This window comes from Triturus cristatus, chromosome 5_1 (genome assembly GCF_964204655.1).
Source record: "Triturus cristatus chromosome 5_1, aTriCri1.1, whole genome shotgun sequence".
In the NCBI taxonomy this organism is placed as follows: Eukaryota; Metazoa; Chordata; class Amphibia; order Caudata; family Salamandridae; genus Triturus; species Triturus cristatus.
Genome location: NC_140587.1, coordinates 843,353,708 through 843,380,642, shown reverse-complemented (window position 1 = coordinate 843,380,642; position 26,935 = coordinate 843,353,708).

The following is a 26,935-nucleotide window of genomic DNA, read 5'->3' as shown; positions in this document are numbered from 1 at the left end:
ACCGACCAGGGGTAAATCCGGAAGAAATGCAAATTCTTACCACATGGAGTCGGAATATATCAGAAGGGAGACATGATAAACGATTAAGTATAATAGCTATGTGCCGAAAAATCCGCAAAGAAGTAGAACGATTACACGAAGAAAGATTAGCAGTAGACCAGCCTGAACAAACCGAAGAGGAGGAAGAATTAGAACTGCCCACAGGACAGTTAGAAACAGTGGCCTATGTAGGTAGAGGAAGATCTTGCAATAATACTAGATGCTTTACTGATCCGATACGTCCGATACGTCCAGATAATAACAGAAACTTCCAAAACCCAATAATAAATATAAGGTCCCCCGAACATGCGTTCCAAGCCGCTGACAAATTACTCCGAGAACGAAGGGGTTATCATATACTCGATTCTATGGACGAACAAGAATTAGCCAGGTCAGCCGTTCACTGGGTTGACAGTCCCGGAAAATATAGTGATGATACACTAGCACACACGTTTTTGAACCTCAACCCAGATGAACAGCGTTTAGCTGGTATCTATATGATTCAACAACTCCTCGTATTATATAAAAGCCAACACTCCGATCCTGGTCCCTTACCTGATATATTGACTGAATTACTCACGAATAAATGGAGAGGTTCAGGTACTGAGTTAATTAGAGAAATACTAGAATCCAGAAAGCAGTACATTCTTTTTGTATGCCCCGAACATGTCTCACTGCCCATCAAGGAAAGAACGACGTATTATATGGATAGACAGAATCCCTTACGCGAAGTGCACCCGATAAAAGGTGATGACAACCAGTTTAAACGTGTGTTCGTATACACACCCATATCTAAAATGGAACTATTAGAAATGAAGAAAGTGGTACCCAGTCATGACAAAGACCCAGCGGGTTTCCACCGTGAAATTAAAGACATGTTGCTCATGGGAGAGTATACCTATCCCGACATTATGAAAATATTAAAGGTATTAATGCCTGCGGGCATTTATGAAAAACTCAAAGAAAAGGATTGGGAGGTGGGAGACCAAAAGATAGATTGGACAGCATTAGAAAACGAAGAAACAGCTCGAGGTCCAGGTCTAGGGCTTGGGGAGAAGACCAAAATACTACCAGGTTTACTAGTACAGGTACTGCCACGTTTATTAACTACGAAAAAGGAAGACTGGGGTGCAATCTCAGCCTGTAAACAAAAGCAAGATGAAGACACTAGTGACTTTTATGCCCGATTCGAAAAATGTTTTGGTATAAATAGTGGAATAAAAGCAAGTAGCGAATCTTATCCACATCTGTTTGTGACAAAATTAGTTGAAAATGCCCTGCCCCAAGTTAAGAATAGAGTATTGAAATTCGAGAGTACCTGGCAAGGTAACACTCCGTCACAAATGTTACAAATGCTACAGTACCATCACAATAGAATTAGAGAGGAACAAGAACATGAACAAAGACGCATGAAAGACACGAAAATGAAAATGCTAGTTTCCCAGACAGTTCCAGCTGACGGTCATAAAAAGGGTATGACACAGTCCAGTGTTTCAGCAGTTTCTGTAAAAGGGACATGCAACTATTGTAAACAGCCAGGTCATTATGTACACGATTGTCCAGTTTTAAAACATAATATCGCCATAGGTAATACAAAAGAAAGACCACGGCCACTTAGACAGGATCAGAACCAACAAGGAGCTCCGCAGCATGCACAGGCCATGCCAGCTCCGCAACAGTCTATGCCAGCTCCACCACCGCAGCCTATTGCTGCCACACCAACAACGACACAACAGATGTACCAGACCGCACAGTATGACTATCCTGATTATCAACGATACTCATGAAACAGCCTAGAGAGGGAAGTTGGCTTACCCCTTATCGAGGTCCCTGTAGATCAAGAAGGACCTTATGTACACAGTGAACTATTAGGCCAAGATAGAAAATTTTTACTTGATACAGGGGCAAGCCGAACAACCATAAAACGTAGTGAAGTTCCAGGGGCACCCCTCTCAGGCTCACAGAATATTTCCCTTGGTTTTTCAGGAAAACCTATCATTAACGAAGTATCACAGCCTCTTCCCCTTACGATTGGTCCTTTGACACGAACTACAGATTTATTGCTTACTAAATCATGTCCAGAAAACCTGTTAGGTATAAAAACATTGAAAGCTCTAGGAGCTATAATATGTTGTTCTCCGGAAGGAGTAAGATTGTTTTTACGTGATTTCAAAGGGCACTATGTGTCCCGAGACATGGCTCACCGACTGCAGACTTTACCCACACATTTATGGGCACAAGGCCCTACAGATGTTGGTTGCATGAACATTACACCATATCGAGTCACACTAAAGACAGGAGTGGTACTACCACGTATGCGACAATACAAGTTACCACCAGATGTTGTAGTGGCTTTACTGCAAATCATTGACGAGCTCATTACCCAAGGAGTGGTTGTGGAAACCGACTCCAATGTATGTAATTCCCCGATAATTCCGATTCTTAAACGAACTGATCCAAAAGCCCCGCCAGTATATCGATTGGTTACTGATCTGCGCGAATTAAATAAATGTATTGTACCACAATACCCCGTAGTTCCAGACATTTCTTCATTACTGACAGCCATTGATTCCGAAGCAACATTCTTTACTGTAATTGATCTCAAGAATGCCTTTTTTAGCGTCCCAATAGATCCGGAAAGCCAATACTTGTTCGGATTTAGTTTAAATGGACGAAGCTTTAAATTCACACGCGCACCTCAAGGATTCACAGAAAGCCCCAGCATCTATAGCCAAGCACTGAAACGAGAACTTGACAGTATCCACATGCCAGTCAACACTGCCCTGCTTCAATATGTCGATGATCTGCTGATCACCGCTAGAAGCGAACCTGAATGTGAAAAAGCCTCACTGACGGTTTTACATTTTTTGGCCGAAAAGGGGCACAAGGTGTCCCCTTCTAAGCTGCAATTCTGTGTCCAGCGAGTTGTTTACCTTGGTCACTCGCTGTCCAAGGAGGGAAGGCAGCTTACACCCGACCGCATACAGTTAATTGATAACATGTCAGTACCCAAGACACAAAAGGAGGTGCGGGCTTTTATAGGCCTCACTTCATATTGTAGGCAGTGGATCCCTCAGTATGCATTTCTAGCAAAACCACTTATTCAGTTGACAACACAGGAGGCGGCCACATCGACTGTCCTCCCTTGGATTCAAGAACATACACACGCCTTTGAAAGTTTAAAGAAAGCTTTATGTCAAGCACCTGTCCTAGCAACACCATGTTACAGTAAACAGTTTACACTCTTTGTTACAGAACGCGAAGGTACTGCCTTGTCAGTACTCACACAGGAACAAGCAGGATCACACAAACCATGTGCTTATTTTTCTAGTACACTAGATCCCGTAGCTCAGGCTCTGCCTGCGTGCCTGAAGTCAGTGGCAGCGACAGCTTTAGCAATCAGACAAAGCGATGCCATAGTGTTAGGACATCCATTGACAGTACAAGTACCACACGCAGTAGAGGTTCTTTTGAACCGCACACAAACACAACACTTGACTATAGCGAGACTCACCGGTTACGAACTAACATTGTTTCAGCCACACATAGAAATCAGACGTTGTAGTACATTGAATCCTGCCACACTTTTGCCAGTAAACGGAACAGATCCACTAGCACATGATTGTATTGAAGTTATTACTATCACGACGAAACCCAGACAAGACTTGACAGACGTCCCATTATCAGATCCAGACCTGACGTTGTATGTAGATGGTTCATGTATGAGAACAAGTACAGGAGAGCTAGTGGCCGCGTATGCAGTCACAACAGACACTGAAGTCATTGAAACAAATCGTATTAATACCTTGTCAGCTCAAGCAGCAGAGCTCATCGCTCTGACACAAGCCTGTATTCAAGCCACAAATAAGAAAGTCAACATATACACAGATTTGCGTTATGCATTCGGAGTTGTACATGACTTCGGCGTGCTGTGGCGAGAGAGAGGTTATTTAACTTCTCACGGTGCCCACATTCAGCACGGACCCCTCATTCATACCTTATTAGATGCAATACATCTACCCGCTGCAATATCAATTATGAAATGTAAAGCTCATACGAAAGTTACTGATATCATTTCCCAAGGCAATGACCTAGCTGACAGAACAGCTAAACAGACTGCTCAGAATAAAACTCACACATCTGACATGACAAAGACAATAGTTCTGACACCAACACATTGCATGACGGTTAAGGATCCCGCTCTTGACGTAATTGACATACAGACACATGCTACACCAGAAGAAATAAAGAAATGGACTGAATTAGGAGGGATCCAAACTGATCAGGGATGGATGACGAAGGAAAAATCTATATGGTTTCTTCCCGACTCAATGGTCCAAGTTATCATTAATACAATACATAGTCCAGCGCACCTAGGAGAAAAGGCTATGCTAGACAGCATTCAACACATTTGGTTCAACAAACATTTACGAGCAGCAGCTAAACAAAAAGTTCGTACCTGTATGATCTGTTGTCAGTTTAACCCAGGTAAAAGCATTCCCGTAGAACAGGGTGGATTTCAGCCTCCTGATCACCCTTTTGAAGTCCTCCAGATGGATTATATCCAGATGGAACGATGTCGAGGATTCAAATATGTTCTTGTAGTTGTTTGTGCTCTTTCCCGTTGGACAGAAGCATACCCAGTTTCAGATTACACTGCCCCGACTACTGCCAAACAGTTAGTTCGAGAATTCTTCCCACGGTACGGTTTACCACGTGCTGTCTACTCAGATAATGGCCAGCCGTTCTCATCCGAACTAATGAAACACGTTTCACTTTTGTTAGGTTATCAATGGAGATTTCACTGTGTCCGACACCCCGAGGCAGCAGGTCTCGTGGAACGACATAATCAAACTCTGAAAATTAGATTGTCCAAAATATGTAGACAGAAAGGTGTCGATTGGGTAGTAGCCTTACCAGTCGCACTCTTTTACATGAGAATGGTAGCGCATTCTCGAACAGGGCTATCCCCGTATGAGGTGATCTTCGGTAGACCACCAAATATGTGGGGGACGCCTATACCTCGTAAAATCACTGACGTTGATTGTAATATGCTGACAGATTACCTGGCTTCCTTGATGTCTGCACTACAATCTTGTCGTTCACAGGTAGCTGCAGCCTTTCCCGACAACACTGAGGTGAAACCCCATGACGTAGTTCCCGGGGACTTGGTGTTAGTGAGGAATTTTGACCGGAAGACTCAGCTGGATCCGAGGTGGAAATCGCCTCAACTAGTACTGCTCACCACGAGGACAGCCGTGAAGATCGAAGGTCGCAAAGGCTGGATACATTCGAGTCATATCAAGAAATTTCATGGACTACCATCCGATATAGAGACTAAACCCTGTGTTTCTTCAAAGACAGACTCAAAGCTCCCTTTGGTTGAGCAAACGAACTCAGAACTATACAGACTAAAATTGAGGTCCAGTCAGTCAGACAATTTGATTGTTTAAGTCCTCTCCAAGGTGAATCGGTTGAATTTGTCTCTGACATGTATCCTCTGGACCGGAATAGAGAAAGAAATAATCAAATACAGTTGAAAAAACATGCGTACTGTAAATCACTGCGTAGTCATTGCACAGTGACGTTATTAATTTTATTTTTCTTATGTCTTTTAATAATCGCTGCAAGTATATTGTTGCACATATATTATCCTATTTCTAAACATGTTTACAATGTTACTGCTGAACATTCTTTTAGTGAATTACCCCCGCATGAGTTGGCATATAGATTTGCGCTGCGCAACAACACTTTTATTAGTATGTTACATCATTCCCATCAGACTAGCAATGCTACAAATTGTTGGATATGTGGCCGACTCCCTCCCTATCAGAACTATAAGGGAGTTTTGCCCCTCTTTCCATATCCGTTCACACACAATGGCTCCTGTGGAGCATGGTTTAGTTTAATTAATTCCTTAGATTCAAATTCAGCAGTTTATCAAGACAACTGGGTATGGGGAAACCTGAACTTAGTTTTGCTTAAAGTCTGCTACCCTAACAAGGAGGGACTTCCCAAAAGAACAGGAACTGATCTAGAAAATGAAGTATATGGATTAGGTAATTTTACACTTAACCTCATGATCCTGAACGTTGAATCTGAAGCTACACCAATATTGTCCGCCATGTCCGTATTCCCAGTTAAAGGGGAACTATGCATAAGAAAGAATGGCTCCATACACATGGGCCATAGTAAATGCATCACTGTGATAAAATTCAGTGATCAAGGCAAGTCTACATTTAGAGCTTCTCGTCATTCCTACTTTATATGTGGACAGACCGCATATATACGCCTACCTTTAGATTGGGATGGTACCTGTTACATAGCATTCCTTCTACCACCTGTTTTCCTAGCTCCTCCTGATTATCATAGAAATACTCATTTAGTACACAATAGACAGCAGAGAGATCTCCCAATAGTCGATTACACTGAAATAGCATGGGAAAAATACACAGATTTCAATAAAGGTTTCTTTCCCTATATAGGTACAGTCACTAATAGTAAGTGGATACGTAGATTAACCAGAACCCTTGAAGCAGTAGTGAACGAAACTATTTCCGCCTTAGGCAATTTAACAGAAGAGCAGTCTGCTATGCGGATTGTTGTGCTTCAAAATCGTCTTGTCCTTGACGTCATCCTGGCCGATAGGGGCGGAGCTTGTAGGGTCATCGGATCAAGTTGTTGCATTTTCATACCAGAAAATTCGCCGTCAGTATATAAAGCCATAACCCGCCTTCATAAGATTGTAAGCCAGATACACCAGAATCCAGGCACCTGGACTTGGTCCGGTTGGTTCTGGGGCGTGTTGTCAGCCTGGGGATGGAGAATACTATCCTTCCTAGGTATTGGCTTTCTCATACTATTCAGTTGCTGCTTATGTCTACAATGTGGGCCAGCGATTTGTGGTCTATGTGCCACCTCGTGTATCCCACATCCAAGTTTTCGTTCAAGATCCCGGAAGAAGAAAGAAGAACAAATGATGTTATATGAACAGATCGATGGATTGATGAAGATTGATATCTCCTAAGGGCAAGTAGGGGACAAGGAGGGAATGTGGAAATATGGATTTTTATGGTCGGTTATGTCCCCTATCTTGGACCCCAACGGTTTCATGTATAAATCACAAGTACATGTATGTTCCCTCCAGTTCCAGTTATGAAGACGCAAACACATGTGCGTCCACCGTCAACATGTCCTCTTTCAGATCCGCCATGAATGGGCCGGATATTCTATTCTTAAGTATGAAAGGCCACCGGCTTTATATGGTTCATTTATCCCATTTTACAGTCCAGGCGAGTAGGCCCTGATTCTGCCATTAAGCCTTTTCCTGCCTTCTGCCTCTGAAAGCTCCAGTCTGAGCCTGCATCTGTGACCATGAACTTTGTCTTACTCCCTGCGCGGCTAACGGTGCCTGACTCGGCCTATCTGCCTGCCTGCCAAGAACTGCATTTCACCTTCAAGATTATCTGCTCTGCTTCGCTCCTCATCCGATGCATTCCTGTCTGGTAGTTTAGGTAAACATTCCTCCAGCTACCGTGCAAAGGACCAGGCCTCGCTGCCCTCATGCAAGTAATTCATAGCCCTGTTACCATGGAATATTCCTACCCCCTCGCATCTAGTGTAGACACTTAGATGCTTGTACACGCACTAACAGTCAGTATAGTCAGTATAGAATATGATTCTATCCTAAGAGACCTCTCTTTGTGGATAACACAGTTCCTTAAACATAGGATATTAGATATGATTTGGGATTAGGTTGACATAACCCCAGACTTCTGTCTCCACATGTAGAGCTAAATGTCAAGTCCCCTTCACCCTCTAGTTACACGTCAATCACACGTCATGCTGCTGCGCGCACATCTCTGCCAAGTATTTTTGCTGACATTGCGAAATTCTTTCATGGAACCACCCATTTATGACATCATATCTAATGACGTTCTTTAGTTACGCCTAGTTACACCCATTTTAGTTACGCATGTATGCTTTTATCTCTGTTTTCAACTGTTACGCCTCCTGCATCTGTTTCACTGTAATGCCTTTTCTATAAAAATGATTACTTGTCAATAATGTATTGTTCCTTCCTTCCTGAACTCTCGTGGTGATGGAATAGAAGGCCCATAATTCGAATTATGTTCCTTTGTATAGGAATAAAGCCCGTTCCAAACCTCTAATACCACGGATTCTGCCTCTTATTTTACTGAGCTATTATTATAGATTTTCCGCATCAAATTAAGTCCCGGTAATTAAATTATTTACCACAATCCCGAGATCTTGCCAAACATTTCAGCCTCCCTTTCTATGGCCTGAATAGAAGCTGTAGGATTTGTTGTTACCACCGCTATGTCGTCTGCATAGGCAAGTGTTTTAGTTTCTATATTTCTTATCTTGATTGGGTTGATTAAAATATTATTTTCGAGTCTGTTAATAAACGGATCGATGAACAGTGCAAATAGTAAAGGGGAGCATGGGCACCCCTGTCTTGTCCCTCTAGTTATACTAAATTTTTCAGAGGCGGATCCATTTACCATGACTACCCCCTGAGGTTTAATATACATCATTTGAATTGCCTTGATAAAGGTTGCCCCGAGTCCGGCTCTTGACAAGACTGACCAGAGGTAGGTCCAGGAGACCCTATCAAACGCCTTCTCAGCGTCCAGCAGTATAAGCGCCATAGGGTCTCCTGATACCTCAGCCATGTCAAACAAGGTAATTACTCTTTGTATGTGATCCACGGTGGATCTTCCGGGAATAAACCCATGCTGATGGGGGGACACAATCTTACTGATAATCGGAGCTAGGCGACTAGCTAGTAATTTTGAGTATATTTTAGAGTCGCCATTAATCAGGGTGATAGGGCGATACGATCCGAGCTCTTGGGCCTCCTTATTTTTTTTCAAAAAGACAACAATTTTTGCGTTAGACCATGACTCAGGGGGCCGTTCACCTTGAAAGACATGGATAAATAGATCAGTTAAAATTCTCTTTAGGGGTGCACTAAAGGTGACATAAAATTCTGTAGGGATTCCATCAATTCCAGCTGCCTTTCCATTAGTCAAGTTATTCATAGTAAATAGTATTTCATCCCACGTTGGTAGATAATTAAGACTATCTAAATCTTCTTGTTCTATCTTGGCAATGGGGAGTTGATCTAGGTATTCATCGATCTTATCTTGTAGTTTACCCTCTTCTTTATATAACTCTTGATAGTATGTTTGAAATGCATTTTTTATTTTATTTATATTCGTTGTGAGTCCTTCACTGGGATCGTTTATTTCTTTTATTAGATTTGCAGAATTTTTTTGTCTGGCTTGTACCGCTAGTTGATGCCCTACTTGTTCACTTAATTCATATACTACTTCTTTATTTAGCGTTGCTTTGGTTATTGCTTTCTCGGTATAAATATCTATGATAGCATTTTTAGCTATTGCCACTTGTCTTATTTGGTTTTCAATATCTTCTCTTATTTGTGCTGCCATTGTTAAATTTTTCTCGGCGTTTACTAGGATATTATGGAGCTTCTCCATATGTTCTTTTGCCCTCCTGTTGGTACTACCAAGGTTGTCCTCCAAAAATTCGGGTATCCATCTGTTCATATGTTGACAAAACTCTTTATTCACCAACAGTGCTCTTTCGAATGTCCATTTTTGTATCTCCCTACCCATTTTTCCTTTCTCTAAATTAAGAATTAGGGGGTTATGGTCTGACAGGACTCTTGGTAGTTTGTCTATTAAGCAATTATCTATCAAAGAACCGGACATCAGCATATAATCTAATCTGGAGTGTTTTAGATGGGGATTAGAAAAAAAAGTAAAGCCAGGATCATCTGGATGTTTAATTTGCCAACAGTCTATTAGACCGTGTGTTTGACACATCTCTTTGAAGGCCTTATATACTTTTGGTTTCCTACCCTTATAGGTATATCTGGGGTCCATTGACCAGTTGCATGGAAGGTTCAGATTAAAGTCGCCACAAATGATTATTGGCAATTGCCATTGTACCAATTCGTTAGAAACTGTTTCCAAGACACTTGGATCGTCACTAGTGTTACCGTAGATAGTACATAGAGTTATTTTATTACCATTCTCCTGTGTACATTCTGTAATTGCCCAGCATCCTTGATTATCAGCTATTGATTTAGAAAACTGTATCTCACCCCCTTTATATAGAATTGCCACTCCTCGTGTTTTTGATCCTTGCATTGAAGCTGTAATTAATTTATATCCCAGTGTATTTAGGAGGTGTTGTTGTGAGCCTTCGATATGTGTCTCTTGAAGACAAATAATATTGGCCCCGGTTGCTTGTAATCCTATTGCCACCCTCTGTCTTTTACTTTGGTCGTTAAGACCGCATATATTCATAGAAAGAATTTTTAGCCTAGCCATATATACATGATTTTCTCTTTTCCCTTTTTAATAATTTTGTCTGGTACAGTATTTAGTTGTGTATTCTGATGCAACTGTATAGGAGTGTATAGTTCCTCTTTAGGCCTTTGTATTACTTCCCTTTTTAAGGTTAACTTCCCATTTTGTCTGAGATTGCTCTCCTCCCCCCAGAACCCCCCCCCCCCACCCACCTCTCCCCCACCACCCAAGGTGGCAATCTGGTTCCGAAGGAACCAGTATGATGACGTCTGTGCAAATGCGTGCCCGCATCTCATTCCCCCCCTTGCTCCCCTTCTACCCAACTAAATCTGTACAAATATGTATATTATAGATCGTTTTCTCAGCCCTCTAATTCTTTTGAGCTATATCTACAAGTTTAAGTGTCAGCTTTACATATATATGATTACACGTTGATAGAATGTCGCTATATACAATCTACAAGGTCCATTCTAAGATTGTTACTTATAGCTCTGTACTTTTCAGTCACTGATCATCATCCTTTGGTTGGGCCTTTATGGTTACACGTGTGGATATCTTTTAATTCGTTTAAATATGATTGAGCCTGAATTTCCGAGCTAAATGTGCGTGTGGTGCCATTGATAATAATCTTTAGTCGTGCTGGGTTTTGTAGGTACACCGTCGCACCTATTTGTTGAAATGGTGAAAAAAGCTGGCGCATCCGCCACCTTCGTTCCACTGTTGCGTGGGCAAAGTCAGGTCGACTAAAGAAAGAGTAACCATTGTATTCCCTCTTGTTATTTGGTCTTGCAAGATCAAAAATTGATTGGCGTAGTAAAAAGTTACCAAAGTAGACTAGCATGGCACGAGGGTATTGATCTGATGTTTGTTGGCGTTTTGGGAGGTTTAGAGGGAAGCGATGTGCCCGTTGGATTTCCCGATCCCATTCCCATGTTTGCAGCTCTGGGAATGTTGCTTTAAGAAGTGTCACAATATACGTCCGTGGGTCATTCCATTCTACTCCTTCAGGGATTCCCAGTATGCGTAGATTGTTCCGCCGTGTCCTGTTTTCCTGATCTTCCATTTTGAGCATGATGTCCTTAATAATGCCATCGTGTTCTTGACTTTGTGATTGAAGGGATGAAACATCTTTTTCTATGGACTCAGTGTGTGCTTCCACCAAGGCCATGCGATCCGATATTTCAGTGCAGGTACTGCTCACTTTCTTCAATTCAGTCTGTATTTTATGAATTGCTTCCTGGTTTTTCCTGTTATCAGCTTTGATATCTCCATGAAGGCTTTTTATAGAATTCAGGATATCTGTCATAGAAGGCTCGTTTTTCTTAATGGGATCTCCTATCTCGTCCCTTAAATGTCTCTCTGTGATTGAGTTATTTTGTGAGCACATGGTCCGGTCTGAGGGAATGGTAGTGATAATTTGTGATGATGATGAATAATTCCATATGCGTCTATGATCTCTGTTACTATCGCTCTCACTCTCACTTTCCTTGCCGATGGGTCCTTCTGACCGACATTGCTTGTTTTTTTTCTGTCTCTTTCGTTTGCTCTTTTTCTTCAGCTTTCTACCTCTCTCCTCAGGTTTTAGTTCCCGGCTTATCCCATTGTTTTTAGCAATTATGTCCGTACTATTATGGTGGCGATTATGGCCATTACTTGAAGTAGAGATCCCTGTCTCATATCTTTCAGAGTCGTCAGTTGATGTGGCAAAGTCAAGGGCTAAGGGATCAGCTGATGGACCAGTACGGAGGTCCGCGCCATCCTCATCTTCATTTTCATCCTCATCCTCATCCTCATCTTTCCTTCTCATTTGTAGTTCTGGTAGTATAGGTAGTATCGGTGTTGTCTTTAATATCTTTGATGTGGCGGGCGCGTCTTTGTCCTTGTGGGTCAGAGGATTTACCGATGCATCTTTGTCCGCCCCCTTTGAGATATCAATGCCGCTTTCCATGACCATGACCATGGCCGATTGATCCACACCGGTACTGGTACCGGTACCGGTACCTCTCTCATGAGCCAATAACTTATAGCTAGATTCAGATCCAGCTTCAGGGACTTCTGGTTCCCTCCCGTGTATTGGTGTAAACATGTTAGTTATCAGGGTCTGTCTGTCCTTTCCCTGTTCGACGGTAGACCGGGGGGTTACACTTTTCATGTTTTTTATAATCTCCACTCTCTTAGCTCTTTTAATCGTTAGATCTTCTTTGCCATCTTCTTTGCCATCTACTTTCCTCCTTTCCTGACCATCATTTTCCCTTCTGCTCTTTACGCCGCGTGTCTCAGGTCATCTGGATTCTGGTTCTGGTTCTGGCTCTGGCTCTAGCCCCGGCCCCGGCCTCGGCTCTGGCACTGGCACTGGCACTGGCTCTGGCTCTGGCTCAGTCTCAGTCTGTATCTGTAGCTGCAGCTGTGGCTGTAATTCAGGTCCCAGGCGTGTTGTTTGTTCCCCCTGTAGAGATTGACCGACCCCTACTTGTGGTTTGAATTTGCTTGCTTTTACTGCTTTTACTGCTTTTCCTGGATCTCTTCCCGTCATGTCCAGTCGTCGTTCTTTCTGTGTCACACCCCTGTAACAGAGTACCCAGACTCTGATTATCCCTCTGAGGCACAGCCCAGCTGATCTTGCCACTTCAAACTCCCGTTCGTAACTGGAGCCAGATTTTGATTTTCTGCAGGTTTTTCTCCCTTTCCTTTCTACTCCGCCTTTTCCCTCTGTTACTATGGTGACTGTCAAGCCGTTTTGGAGATCGCGTGAATCAGCGCGTAGACTCTGCTTCTGTCTCCGCGTCCGCGTCCGAGCCCGGTGAGTGTATGGAGTGTATGGAAATCCCTGCTCCCGGTTGCCGTAAGAAGACTGTGATTTTACCGGGGCCCAGAGAGTGTGCAGGGATTGTATAGACTGTATAAATTGTTCCTCGAGCATATCCAGCGGTATGCGGGGGAGTCAGAATATCAGGTTTGCTTGTAGTTGTATTATCCAGCTCGCTTGAGGTCGACAGTCGATTCTCGATTCTCTAATAGAATTGCGCTTTACTGTAGCAGCTACAGTCCTTTCAGGTCCTTCTCAGGTCCTTCTGTTTATATTTTTTCTTTCCCAACACTCTCTCCCCCCTTCTACAGTAAAAAAACAGCAATTCCTTTCATCAACCGATCAACCGATCATCAACCGATCATCCGTAATCATCCGTAATATTAGTTCATGCTAGCCACATTAGCTTTGATTAGATTAGATTTACTTGCGTCTTCTTTCTGTCTTCTTTCTGTCTTTGATCGATGCATCCGTCACCTGGCAAGCTCACAAGCTCACAAGTCCGTCATCCGATACCCGACATCCGACATCCAACATCCGACATCCAATCCTCCTGAGCTGTGCTGAGCTCGGCTCGGCTCTGGCTCTGGCTCGGCTCTGGCTCTGGCTCCGGCGCTCCTGGGCCGGTTTTTCTCTCGCATTGAGGGCCCCCAGACCGCTCAGTTTCTATCGGCTAGAACGGTAATCATCCCGATCGGGTGGAAATCTGTTTAATCCATTTAGTCTGTAGAGCTGCGGGGCTGTCCGGGAGAAAGAGGGAGAGACACACTGACAGCCTCTACTCAGCCGCCATCTTGCCCCTACTCTACCAAAAATGGTATCCTTGGATAATTTGCCTTGAGTTACTCTAGATTTACCAACCAACAAAAGGAAAGCTGGCATTGCATTGCTTAGTAAATCTGACTTAAGCTTTTTGTTGCCCTTGTGACAACATGCGTGAGAAAAGGGCAATGCAATCCAATGATAAATCAAACCCCAAGTTAGCAATTGCAGTTGGATACCTGACCCCTTCCAATTGCTTCCTTTGAAGATTCCTTCACAGGAGCACCTCCGACAGTGTATGAGTGCCTCTGGGAGATGAGAGTCCAAAAATATACTTCTATAACGTCATCATCAACAGCATCATTTACAGATTTTAACCTAATAGATATCTGCCTCTTGGATTGATCCATCTGAGTTCCAGGCACCAGTGGATTCATTCCTGTAAAAACCTGCTTAACTCTTGAGCGTAACTGTGCCTTGTAAGGGGCTTGTGTTTTAGTTCCACTCTTTGCTCTACTGCCATATTTAGCACTATAGACCATGATTTATATTGATTAACTGTAGCCTATATTTCTGGTATTTTTCCCCTCCCTAAGGGTATTCCTTGCTAGCACATTGAATCTAGTTCAACCAATTCAGTACTCATATACCATGGAGGATTATCATTTTTATTATTTGGTTGCCTTCCTTGCTTAGAATTTTTCACTATATATCTTTCTTGGGTATCCCACATACACTTTGCTACACAATGATCTTTTTGCTAATCATTCCTTAAACAGGATTAACATTAAATTCACCACACACAGGATTTATATGGATATCAAAAAGACAAAATTCATCCCTTAAATGCAAAACCTCATCCTCAGGCACTGTAACAATAGATTAATTATTTTTATAGTGCACAGGCTTATTGTCCATTAACACCATTATAATCTGCAATCTAATATAATGCAAGTTGAGGGTTGTAACTAAGTGATCAATAAACAGCCAATTGGCCTGCCTTGTGTTTACTTGACTGCTGGCTCAATATACTACTCAAATTTGTTGGTTGTGATTTCTTCACTTGCCCAAGTTCCTTGAATACGGCATATGTAATTTTACCTAAATGCACAGGAGGGGAGGGGGGATTTGGAATTTATGTGCAGTGAAGATTGCATCCCCTTTTAAATATCCACATTGAAAACATGCTTGAAATTAACAGGGCAACATATCCCGAATATCCTGATTTTGAAGCAGTAAGCACCAAAATCTGCTTGTTATGTTTCACATTAGGGGAAAACTTGCAAAAGTCACAACCAATCAAATTCTTCCTATAACATGGGACAGTCTGAAAACATTGAGATTTCTCAAAGATCTTTCTAATACATGTGAAGAAGTTTGGGAGTGTGTCCATATTATCATTTTGAGAAGAGCTAATCATAAGCCAATCAATGTAATTCTTTGATCATCAATTCCAATACCTGAGAGATAATATTATTGGGAACCTCGAGAGGCTATTCAATTTACACTCTGTGGCATGGAATGCATATGAATGTATTAATTTACAATCACTGAGGGGTGGTGGGAGCTTAATACCAAGAATTATAACACTTTACATACTGTACATAAACATGTTATAAAAGGCCACTTTGGAGTTCTCTGGTCTTGTAAAGGCCTGTAGCCTTGTTGCTCATTCTGGACAAACAACTGCACAGTGACTTGATAATCTGAGCAGTTTTCCCTCTAATCATCAGTTATTTATTTTCTTACTAGGGGAACGTTCTGAAGTTAGAACAACAATAAAAGTATTATGCTATCCAACAGATGAGTCTTCTCCTACATCACCCCAAAAGCATGGAACAACCAGCCACTACACATAAGATCTCTTCCTCACTTCGTGAATTTTACAAGAAGTTGAAGACCTGGCTCTTTCAGAAGTCTCACAAGGCCCTAGATTTGTCTAGACTCATAACTGATAAGTGCCAGGATACCCACCCCGGTGATAGTGTGCTCTACAAATCTGCCTCACATAACATAACATACCATAACATAACGTAACTCATTATTTGTTATGCCACTTGAACAATTACTTAGTGTCCTTAGAGAGAACAAGTACTTCAATGGAATCAAAGCTGAAAATGGACAATCCAAGTAGCTGCCTATGCTCACAATGTTATCCTATTTGCCTCCATCAAAAATACCTACATTACAAAGTTAAAGGTTATGCTCCTGAAAATATTGCAGCTTTATTTAACAATGATAAATACTTCTGGACTGAAGTGACATGAAATGTATTAGGTCAACAGCACATATTTTTGAAGTGACAGCAATGTCATGCTGTAACATGGTAAAGCTTATACCTCCTGCTAATATTGCCACTACAAAGCTCCCTTGGCCTCTAAATCATACAAGGCAGACTAAGTAAAATAAAGTGCAGAGCTTATTAAACAAAAGAGTATCAGCATAACACAGAAATGGTTTTCCAGATTCAAAACTGATAGTTATGGTTGGAATTCATAATTAATTTACATTGTGATGCCCAAATCTTTCAAGAACTACTAAAACAAATTACAAATCACAATGTGGACTGAGATTGGTGAACTTTAACGAACACCAAACCATATTTCTAACATCCAATCAAAAAGAATGGTTAACTTCACAAAAGGAAGGCAAAGAAGACATAATATGATTGTCCATTAAGTGGGACCTAGTTGGTCCAAGCACAATATTGTGACTGTATGCTACAGTTAGTACACCCAGTGAAATAAAATCTAAATTATGGCATCCACTGCCTGAAACATAGGTTAAAACTAACTAGGTAAAGACATGTCTTCCTATAGCGACCCTACTTTGTCCTTTTCACAACTACATTCTAAATGCAGGGCATCCAACACTGCTGTCTTAAAATCTATAAGCTCTATCTCCAATCTCACCCTAAAAGTAAAATGAAGCTTAAGAGTCTGGTTATGGATGGGACATAAAATGTAATCCTATAAAAACAGTGGCAATATTAGCAGGAGGTATAAGCTTTACCATGTTACAGCATGACATTGCCAATTCTACAAGACGAGAATGCAGCAGGGGCTCCTCCGCTAAGGAGGAGGAGCGCCGCCCCACTAATAAAAATAAAATGATAATAACACAACATTATTACCATTTTATTTTAACGTACTGAGGGTGCTTTTCTGGGCAGGGCAGCGAGCAGTTGTGGGGGCACTTAAGAGCGTATAGTTTTGACCAGCCGTCTTGGGCCGGCCAAACAGTCATACGCACTTTGCATGTTCTCCACGACCATATTGCACAGCCTGAGTGGAGAACATGCACAGGCTCATAGTCCCCGTCTGAGCGTCGAACCATGGTGTTCAGACAAATCACAATGCTACTGTCATGGTGACAGCAGTGTCGTGATTGGCTTAGGGGAGCCTGTTTGTGCTTCCTGCTTCCAGCAGGAACAGAAGAGGACAGAGCTCACCGGAGGTGGTGGCTTGTTGGCCAGAAGCCAGGTAAGTAATTTTATTGATTTTTCAACCCCCTAGCCTCCTTACCACCCATACTTTTCGGTAGCAGCCCCCACTGTGAGAATGTCCCTTTGAATATTATAATCATGGTGGAACTTTAGTTGCCAGTAGGTTTCAGACGGTTCTAAATGATTACCCTTCTCTAAATCAGGGCCTGTGACATATTTTCTTATTGCAGCAGCAACCAATTAAATGGTGAAACATAGCTGCTACTATTCGTTCTGTAGCAGTGCCTGTATTCTACATTACTCACAGTTTAATTTTCAGGTATATCCTCATCACAGCCAGTCCAGCATCACTGTCTGTATATCTGTCTACACAACTGATAGTTTGAGAAACGTTCTTTAATTAAGTTTTTGGTACATCAACGTTTTAATTTTGTTCTTAAGCAACAATACAGTTTTGCAATCAGTTCCAATGCCTAATTCTTCCCTTTGGTTATTGTGTCCCGGAGCCCCCCCCTTGGTATCTGTTTTGACTGTTCAATTGGTGGCCATTTTTAGATGTTCGGCCTAGCATTCATGGACAGTCATGTTGCTCATGTACCTCCTGACTATATCTTATTAAAACCAGGCTGATGTGCACCGCACAACCTGCATCCCCAGGGGTAGATTTGCGAACTTGTCATGCAGTGCAGTGCACCAAGTCACCTTGCTGCACTGTGTGACAGGCAAAGGGCAGGAATGCACCACATTTAAGTCAATACGATGCATTCCTGCCTTTTCTCCTGTTCTGATGCCCTTTTGGCAGCTCAGCACCAATGCAGGCACCCTTGCACATGGTACAAGGGTTCTTGTGTTGTAAGCTGCAATATTTCTGTGCAGGGAGGGACACCTTCTTGCACTAAAACAATCCCCTGAGCCTTCCCCATCTTTCTATGTGTGCTGCAAAAAGCAGCACGCATAGAAAGAGGTGAAAAATGAGGCAAAATAAAAATATTTCTTCTCGTTATGCTTCTTCTGGGGAGGCGTTTCTTTGTGGCTCATTCCCAGGATTCATCAACAATAAGGAGCATAAGAGGAAGTAATCGGGTCGTCCTCCACTCATAGCATCAATATTTCAACAATGACCTGATTGTGCCCAAACACTTGATTTCTGAGGGTCCTATAGGCCAGGTAACAATATCTCTGCCCCACAAAAACTGGCATCTGAAGAGTACCAATAATAGCCGGACCACAGTGTCCAAATTTCAATGTTTGTCAATCTACCAACTTAGTACCCCCACTAATTGATGTGTACAAGATAAATAAAGAAAAAATATGTGAAAGGTCAGAAAGTACCTCACATAAGCATCACAATGCGAGCTGCTGGTAGATACTGGTTTGACTTGTGGTATCCCTACTGGATACAAATTCCTGTTGTTGAAGAGAAACCATAACTTGCATTAAGGGGGCCAGTTGAACTGATATTTTGGAAAATACATTTGCACCTGCATTAATCGAAGAGATAGGTCGGTAAGAGCCCCTATCTACTGAGGGATTGTCTTTCTTCAAAACACTAAGATCTAAGTCTTATTCCATGTAGCCGGAACCTCCTCACCTTTATTAATATGCTCAATCAGATTGAAAAATGCAGGTATAATGATATCAATAAATGTTTTGTAAAACTCAAGCGGAATTGAATCTTCCCCAGCAGCTGTGCCAGAAGGCGGAACCTTAAGAGCAGTGTTGGAAGTTGATTATAGGTAGGGGTAAGTATACCACTAGCAATAAGGCCACAACACAATATAAAGTCCAGACTAGGTCTCAATAAATGATTCCCTTGCTCAACCCCTGGTAGATGGCAATGATCAGGTAGGCTTAACTTAGCAGACAGGTGTGTGAAGCATTTAAAAACATCAATACATTAAATAAGTAAGACACAATACACAATACAAATTCACAACCAATTTATAAAAATAGGAAATATTGTTACAATTAAAATGACACAAAACAACAAAAATCCAATGTTCGGAACCAGGGATATTAATTTTAAACGAAAAACACGTTCTCATGCTTAAAAACATATAGCACCAACTTGAGACTTCTGGTCGCGCTTGACTGGGACAAAGTAAAAGTTTGAGGCTGAACGCAACGGAGTCCTGGATGGATACACTAAATGGGAGGCCTCGGTCAAACTTTTACCTTCGTACTTAGAAGCTTTGTTGGAGGACTCTTTGTCGACGTTGAGTGGGCCTCTCCAGCAGGCCGGAATCACAGCAGCTTGTCGATTTAGTTTAGTGGGAGCCCCCGGTTAACTCCTGTGATTCTTGGTCTCTGGTGCTTTCAGCGGGACAAATCTGAAATCCAGGCCAGGCCAGGTCATGGTGCAAGGTGGTCAGCCTAACTCTCAATGTTGGGTCGGTACCCTTATAAAGCTTCTTCCAAAAGTCACTCCAAACTTCTCCAATTGTTTGGAATTTCTTCCTGAAGTTCCTCTCGAGGGTCCAAAGTGTCCACAACACAAATCCAAGGTTCCAGAGCCTATGAGTTGCTCTTCGGAAGTTGGGTCTACAGTTTCCATAATGCACCTGGCCCAATACTGAAAAGTCCCCTGGACGCACTCCAGGCTGGGGACTTCTTGGGGAAGATAGTGCAGGTGGGCGCTGTTAACCTGCTACTTTCAGGGTGTCCACTTCTTAATCCTTTTTGAAGCAAATCAAGGTCCTCAGGGCTGTAGTTCCAAGTGTGCAGAAGAGCAGTCCTTCAAAGTGCAATCTTTTGGGGTGCAGACCAGGTTTCCAGCAGGGCAGTCCTTCTTCTCCTTGTAGATTCAGCAGATGTGCTTGATAATGCAGCTCTCACAAATGTATCCAATGTTTTGGGGTGACAAGTAGGGGGCCACCCCTGACCAATGGGGTACAGGGTGCCACCCAAAAGCATCACAACTTCCTCCAAATTGTGGTATATTCTTGTCCCATAAAGTACTACACTTTAAAATTCAAGATAGACAATTTCTATCCTTGAGAGTAAGAGTTGGCTAAGCCAACCTACTGGTGTGGCTCATTTTTCTTAACACTCCCTTCTTCAGATCTCCTGCAAATTCCATTCCTGGAGCTGCCATCTGACTCGGGGGGCACGGGAAGAGGGGTAGGCCTGGCTGGAATTCCTTACTGTCCTACTGTCTCTTTGAATTCCAGTTTGATTTACCCAGCCCCCTTCCTGGCCTATTCTCTGCAGCTGCAGAGCTCCACCCCTCAGATAACCTCTGCCTCTATGCAGGCCTCTTATCACCTCATGAAAGCAGTTTGGTTAAGTCTGTTAAGGAGAGGCTGCTAGATTTTGGCTCACATAAAAGAATGTTCTATACCTACTTTTCGGTGTTAGTTATGATCAATTCAAGTGGCAAGTTGTTGGATTTATCATTACCAATCTTTCAAGTCCTTGATATATCATTTTAGCTCACTCCAGTGAATAGGTATACAGTATTACAATATTGCCATGTTAGCCTATGGAGCTAAAAGGGCTACAATGGAGAAAAATGAAATTGGTAGTTTCTCCCTCACTAGGGCAGATAAAGCATCATATGTTTAATGGCACCCTACCCTGTGGGGAACTTAGGTTAGACCTTAGGGGGGGAATTATATGTAAAACTGAGGTAGGTTAATACTTTAAAAGTACCTTCAAATCTAAAGTCAAATGTGTATGTAATTTCAATTTAGAAGCAGCTTGCAAAGCAGGGCTGACTTTTAAAATGAGAGCAGGCAACACAGTACTGCACACTGAAGTGTCTCAAAGCTGCTGTGCTTCTAAACCTACATGCCTTACCATATACTAGGGACTTACAGGTAGGTTGTCAGCGCCAATTGTAAATACACCTAACTACCATACACATTTTAATCAGAGATCTTGCCCTGGGTCTGTTTAGCAGAGCTCAGGGTGCAGTCAGAGTCAGTTACCACCAGTATCAGTCAAGAAATGGGTGGTGATCAGGGCATGAAGGATGACTTTCTGACAAACAGCATTTATTTCACCTGCCAACGCATCAGACTCTTGACGACGACACTTTGCTCCTTCCAAGGTAACTTTTCTGCAGACCCTGCATGTGTTCTCTAGCCAGCCAGCCTTCCATCGTGGTTGGCCTTAACTTTAGTTCCTAGCTATCCCAATAAACCATTTAGCGCTATTGACTTCAAAGCGCTGTTTTGGCATTTATTCTTTAAATATTCATATCCTGCCATCTACTTATTAGGTTTTTGTCATTTTGGTCTTGAATTTTCAGATAAATATTCTTCATTATTCTAAACCTGTGTAGAGCCTCTCTGTGCTGTATTAATTGTGTTGCTGAGTGTGTGTGTTGCATGAATAGTTCACACATTGCCTCTTAAGTTAAGCCTACCTGCTCTGTGCCAAGCTACCAGAGAGTGAGCACAGGCTAATTTAAAGTGTGCATCTAACTTACCCTGACTAGCATTGTGGTCCCTACTATTTGGAAAGGATGTAAACCTCTGACAACTAGAGACCCAAATTGTAACTGTGTCAAAATCCTTGGGAGATGTGTGGAAAAACTAATTCTACACATATGGAATACCCTCCTAGGGATTTGTGCTGCTTTTCTACTCTGCAGATTTATGGAGCCACTTAGGGACACACAAAGTGGCCTTGTGTGGCTTCATAAATCTCACTTACGGTTTGACTCACGCATGTACCACTTTGCATGGTGCAAATGTGACACAAACCAGATCATAAATATGACCCCAGTGTTTGCACTGGCGGTACACCGAAGGTGTGACAAAGGTAAATCTTTCTTTACCAGTTCACATCCAACAGCCAGTCTTGTTGCCCAGTTGGATTCCCAATGGCATGCTCAATAATCACCAAGTAAGGCTCACTTAATTTATTTTAGCATTGTTCTTGAATAAATCCTTGCCTAACTTAACAAAAATAGTACTAAAATAGGATATATTTACTTAATGATATCTCTCTGACAGTTATTTCCTTCTACTACTGACAATGTACTCAAGACCATGCTAAACATAAAATTGTATTATGCATTTTCCATCATTCGCAATAGCCTTACCTTGACTTCATCGAGGATCTTTGGAAGCAGGAAGGGGCAGAGTAGATATGCATGAAAGAAACGTGGCTGCCAGAACATGACAATCCTCTCTTAGAGAACCTAGTTCTACCTAACTGTGGAATTCATCACACTGATCATCACAACAATAAGGAATTAAATATTTGGTCCCATCAGTCATTACAATTGAGTAGTTCCTCTTAAATTTCTCTATTGACTGACTATCCTTTTGGCATTTTTCAAAGAGCTAATCCATTTATCCTATTTTTTGTGCTGTCAACCTACTTCCAGTTTGTGGTGGAAAACAATTTGAAACCCATGGGTTATCCAGGAAAGCTATAGCTTTCAAAAAGCAGGCACTATTCCAAATTCAGCAAGGTGCTATATGTGTAGATCATTCAAGGTTTTCCAAAAGAAACTAACAGTTAAAATAAAGAAATAATGAAAAAGAGTAGGAAAAAATGTACATTTGTGGCACTATTTTCATCTGTAACAGTAAGAGTTTGTTAAGATGGCCGATTTACAAAAGCAAAATACCATTACTTCTGCTAGGTCCTTCTGGTCACAAGGATAAATGGGGTTTATAGGTTCTCCAGGAACCAAAGGTACCCAGAGTCAACAACTGAGCTGCACTATACAATGATTTTCCTTTATGAATCGAGTATTGAGTGAAAAATAATTATCAAGTAAACCAATTTATTTCTGAAATGGGCACATGATATGGAGTTTATGAGCAGTGATTATTTGTACATTTTTTGAATTTGTGGGTACCCTTACTGGCATATGATTTAGAGCGTATTTTTCAAGATGCCTTCTTTCTTACACACTGACTTACACTTGGATGGCACAAATCCAGTCAAATGCAATTGGTTATAACAAATGTTCTACTATTCCATGCTTACACATGTCTCTTGATATAAATGGAACCTCACTTGTGTGGGTAGACCTTGTTACTGCAACACGAAATGGGCCAAACACAACATGGATGCATCACATTTTTACACTGAAACTGGCCTTATTTTCCAAATGTTGGTAGCTGTGGATTTTGGGCCCCAGCTCAACCACCACCTAGGGAAGCCCAGCCAACCTATATATGTTTGAAAATTAGATACTCAGGGGAACTCAGCATTGGGTGGTTTGCGTGCTCTCAACAGCATTTTCTACCCAGCATCCCTTGCAAACCTCGAACTTTGACTACAAAATACACATTTTTCTCACATTTCTATGAAGGAAAGGTTCTGGAATCTGGGGGGAGCCACCATACACTACTTTATACCCAGCATTACCCCACATTTTCCAATAAAATAGTGCCTCACGTCTGTGGGTAGGCCTAGTGCCTGAGGGAGGGTAGGGCCCAAAAGGAAATATGGACTCATCATAATTTTCCACAGAAAACGGATCCTTTTTTTTCAAGGCGGGTAGCTGCGGATTTTGGGCCCTAGCTCATCTGCACCTTTGGAAAATTATCAATTCTGCAAATTTTTCAAAACTAGACCAAAAGGAGGATTCTAGGAGTGCATGACATGCATGGATCTCATTAGGTAATTTTCCCTAGAAGACCTTGCATAAATCAAACTTTGGCAAAAAACAAATATTTTCCTCACATTTCTGTGATGGAAAGTTCTGAAATCTGCAGAGAGACACACATTTTCTACCACCCAGCAATTTCCCAAGTCTCCAGATAAAAATTGCACCTCTCTTTTGTAGGTAGGCCGAGTGCCATCAACAGGGTAGGACCCAAAACTCAAAGTTGAATACATCTAACTTTTCCTTTCAAAAGGGTAGCTGTAGATTTTGGGCCTTAGCTTAGCCGGCACTTTTGGAAACTCAGAAAAAACTCCGAAAACTTCTACATGTTTTAAAACTAGGCAACTGGGTGAATCTAGGGAGGGGTGACTTGCGTGGCTCTCACCAGAATTGTTTATCAAGAATCCCTTGCAAACCTCATACCTTGAATATAAAATACACATTTACCTCACAATTTTATGATGGAAAGTTCTGAAATCTGTAGAGAGCCACCAATTTCCTTTCAACTAGCATACCCCCAAGTGTTTTCAATGAAATGGTACCTCACCTTAGTGAGTAGGCTGAATGCCTGTGGGAGAAAAGGGCACAAAACACAACATGGACACATCATTATCCACAGAAAACTGAACCTATTTTACAAAGTGGGTAACTGTGGATTTTGAGCCCTAGCTCAGCTGCAAATAGAGAAACCAAGCAAAACTGGTCATTTTTTCAACTGGACAATTAGGTGAGTACTGGGGCTCTCTTTAGGTAATTGTACCCAAATGTTATGTTATGTTATGTTATGTTAAAAAGACTTCTATAGCGCTCTGTTACCCAGAGGTGTCCTGGCGCTGTAAGCTATCCACCTGAGATTAGTCTGTGATAATACTGATACGGAAAATTTATATAAATAACCAGGTTTTTACTTCTTTCCTGAAGAAAAGAAGCTCTGTGATCTTCCTGAGCTTAGGAGGAAGACCGTTCCATGCCTTAGCGGCACAATGGCAGAAACTCCTACCTCCCCAATTAGCTTTATTAAAGCGGGTGAGGGTAACTAAATTAGCCTGAGTCGAGCGTAGAGCTCTTCCGGTAACATACCACTGGAAGGCATGTTTCAAAAAATCAGGACCAACTCCACTGAGTGCCTTAAAAACAATGCACAGTGCTTCAAACTGAATTCGTTGTTTAACGGGCAGCCAATGGAGTGTCCTAAGACCCAATCTTACAGAGACAAATCTAGGTGTCCCTGTAATCAACCTGGCTGCCGCATTCTGTACGATCTGCAGTCTAGCCAAATGTCTCTCCTGGATGTTGATATAGAGACTATTACAATAATCCAGTCGGGATAGAATGAAAGCCGTGACTACTGTCTTTAGGCTATCTTCAGTGAGGAGGAGTTTGATTTTCCTAAGGGTTCTTATAATGAAAAAACAGGAGGAAGCAACCCTACTAACTTGATCACCGAAAGAGAGTTTAGAGTCGATGATCACTCCCAGATTCTTAGCTCGAACCACAGGTAGTGGAGGTAAGCCCATTTCTGTTGGCCACCAATCTGGAGTCCAGAGGTTAATGCTGTTCCCGAAAACAATCACCTCCGTTTTATCAGCATTAAGCTTCAAACAGTTAGATGCCATCCAGGCTGAAATCTCCTGCATACAGTTATGACAACTAGATCCAATCTCAGCTTCGGCCCCCTTTTTAATAGATAACACAATTTGTGTATCGTCCGCGTATGAGGTCAGCTGAAACCCAAACGAAATAATCAAGGCGGCCAGCGGTGCTACATACACGTTAAACCAGGTAGGGCTGAGCAAGGACCCTTGTGTGACCCCACAAGGAAGAGCGAAAGGTCTTGATTTGTTTCTGCCTAGATCTACTGTTTGAGTTCTATTGGTCAAAAATGACCTAAGAAGATCCCAAGCCTTGCCTGTAACCCCGGCCGCAGATAAACGGTCCATCAAAACCACATGATGGACCGTATCAAAGGCGGCCGAAAGGTCCAATAAAATAAGTATGGCGGCACCTCCTTGATCTAATGCTTTCCTAACCTCCTAGGTAGATTTGATCAATGCCGACTCGGTGCTGTGTTCAGCACGAAAGCCGAACTGTGTCTTATCAAGCAGAGAGTTGGTTTGGAGGAAGGAACTGAGTTGCCCATTCATGGCCTTCTCAAACACTTTCCCAGGGAAAGGAAGCCGAGAGATAGGCCTATAGTTACATGGGTCAGATGGGTCTAGGTTGGGCTTTTTTAAAAGGGGGAGGATAGAGGCTATTTTCCAAGCGCTCGGAAAATGACCATTGTCACAGATAGCTGCAAACAGAGGGGTAAGAACTTCCGAGCTCACTTCTGGGACCTGATGCAGAATAGACACTGGACACGGGTCCAGAGGGGAGCCAGATCGAATATCAAGAAGTAGTTTAAAAACCTCAGATTGGTTTGGTGGAATGAAACAATCTAGTGTTGGGTTATGCATGTTACCGTCACATGGTTGAGTTGAAACAGCCTCCGTGGCATCAGAAAACATAAGGGAGAAGGAGGAAAAGATCTTCCCTACCTTTGGTAGGAAAAAAGCAGCCAGAGTCTCGCAGAGTTCTGGATTACTCTCGGTTTTAGGGTTAACGGGAGTGGTGAGTTTAACAATTGTGTTAAACAAAACCTTGGATGAAGGGCCCGCCTTCTTGATTTGATCTCCAAAATATATTTTCTTTGTTTCAAAAACCAGTCTTTTATATTTGGAGAGGCATAGTTTATAGATCTCTTTATCATAAATATCATATCTTTCCCTCCACTTGCGTTCAAGTTTTTTACATTCAAGTTTATGTTGTTTGAGAATTTCCGAATACCAAGGGGCAGATGGCACTATCCATTTAAGGATACATTGTTTGTCTGGCGCAAGTTTCTGACAAGCAGAATCTATCCATTTCGTGTATGCATTTGTGTCTACCTCAACATTAAATAATGGAGC